We start from the raw sequence: 2,540 nt of genomic DNA, 5'->3' as shown, positions 1-2,540 counted from the left end.
AACAAACAACAGGCCACTCTTTTGGCTGCTGCTGAATTGCATGCAAATTGGAAATCCCTTCCAAAGACACTCTGGGGACAACAAGGCTCTTGTGCGAGGGACTAGTGAGTCCGGAGCGTGGAAGACGGAGGTGTTGGTGTCATTGGCTGCAGCAGCCTCACCCAAACAGGGTTGCCAAATTACACAACCGGAAAGTGCGCCTGGACATTGCATAGTTGAGCAGAAGAGGGAGGTTTCACCAGGAATTGTGAAGATGAGAGCAAGACATTCCTTCTTTTGCAAAACCTTCTTTCTTTTGCACAACTGATAAGAGCCCAGTTCTTTTTAAAAACCCAATACTTAATTTTGCTCCAATGAGATTAAGAGGAGTGACCACAAAAACCAAAGTTACACCAAAAAGGGGATCGATTAAACTTTTATTGTGATAACGGACAAAATGGTGCAAAGCAACAGATGATTATACAAATGCTGAGTAATACAGAATATATATTGTATAGACTATGTATACTAAACTAAACAGGAATAATAATGACTAAATCAAAACAATTGACGTAAAAGCCATGTGACTAAACTATAGGTGGGAAATGATATCCAAGGGAACCTTATATGAGACAATATACTAGTTTGCATTTATAAATAGTTTTTATTAATACTTTTTAAATGCATAAAGAATTACAAAGGTCAGGTTTAAGGGGGAAGTGGGGAAAAGAAACTAAACTTTGTAATTCTTAATACATGTTAAAAATTGGTAATTAACATTTATTTAGAAACCTCCTCTTGGTCTAAAACCGAGTCTATCAGCCAGAATCAACTTAAGCCATTTTAACCACTCTAAATTCCCAGCTGTAACAGAAATCAGTATCTATCCTTCCCATTGATCTTTCAGGATCCTTAATCGGTTTCATCAAAAACACTTTAAGGTCCAAAACGCATTTCAAAGATTCTTCAAGTAAAGAAGTAAAAAATATCTATCTATCACCTATCACTATCTAAAACATCTAAGGCAGTTTATCTAAATCAAAATGCTCAGATACTTGTAAATGGCCAAAAACAAAAATGATCAACATTGATAAGGGAACCAGGCAAGGATTTCCCCTTTATCCCTTACTTTTTATTATAGCATTTGAGATCTTACTTCAGGACGTAAGAGCGAATGTCAACATTAAGGGAATAAAGATGAAAGGGATGGAATACAAAACCAAAGCTTTCTCTGACGATCTAATGGAATAATAATAATAATAATAATAATAATAATAATAATAATATCCAACCTTATCCAAGATGCATTACAAGTGATGAATGAATTATATGAATTCAAAAAGATATCAGGACTAAAAATAAACAAAGCAAAAACACCAGTATTAACCTAAAATGTAAATTCGGTGGAGAAACAAATGCTGGAAAAGATAACTGAGATGAAAGTAAAAAGGAAGGCCATATCTGGGCATTAGGATCTCTGACAAAAACTCTGAATTATTTTGCAACAACGACAAACCAATTTGGAATAACATCAATAAAAAATCTTCAAACACGGGGAAATTTGGACCGTCCGTAATTGGGTCGCATTGGCTCTATCAAAATGTATGCGCTCCCAAAGACTCCTTTTCTATTCAATAATACTATAGCGATTATCGAGAATGATTTGCCCTTTAAAGACCCAGAATAAAAAGGCCTTGCCAAAGTCCAGATTATATTATGAGGCTTCCTGTCTGGTCTGGTTAAAAGAATGGATTAGTTAAATCTTGAGGAGCCAGATGTGAGATTTGGACGGCATGGATGCTGTACTTGATTCACAATAAGGCAAAGTAAACCGAAATCTTAAACATTCTTATATAAGGAACTCATCACTTAGGATCTGGAAGCCATATAGAAAAAGAATCAGTCCAAAAGCCCCTTTGTGGGCTTTTCCAGACAAGGACCGTTTCAGACCCAGCTTGAGTCAGAAATGCTGTCAAGATAATATTAGATTTGTATTAAACATTACGAAGTCTACAACGAGAAAACACCGGCCCTTGTCTTTCTGGACACAGAAAAAGCCTTCAACGATGTTCAGTGGTCATGGCTAATTTGTTAATATCATTAAGTAATCCATTAGAAGATATGTTAACTCTGCAGAAAGAACTAGAGATGTTTGGAAGAATATCAGGTTTAAGAATGAATAAGAAAAAAACAGTGATTATAACAAAAGTATGAAAGAGAGAGAAGATGTGGAAGGATCTTTCTACAGTATCTAGAAAGCCTCCGGCTGCCAAGTTGAAGAGCCCTCCCCCAGACCTCCATCTTGAGGGGGGAGAAGCAGAGTTATGATGTATTATCTATTGTTAAACTGTTATTGGAAACCGCTTTGATCGTTCACGGAAAAGCGGTATACAAATAAAGCTTATTATTATTATTATTATTATCATCATCATCATCATCATCATCATCTCAGGTCTCCAAATAAGCGAGAAAGTGAAGGACTTGGGCACAGAATTGTCAAAAGAGAATACAAATTTATTGAAGCTTAATTGAATTAAAACCTGGTCAAATATTTAAAAAGA

The sequence above is a fragment of the Sceloporus undulatus genome, chromosome 2 (genome assembly GCF_019175285.1).
Source record: "Sceloporus undulatus isolate JIND9_A2432 ecotype Alabama chromosome 2, SceUnd_v1.1, whole genome shotgun sequence".
NCBI classification, from domain to species: domain Eukaryota; kingdom Metazoa; phylum Chordata; class Lepidosauria; order Squamata; family Phrynosomatidae; genus Sceloporus; species Sceloporus undulatus.
The sequence above is the reverse complement of the archived record's forward strand: the minus strand, read 5'-3'. Positions refer to the sequence as shown.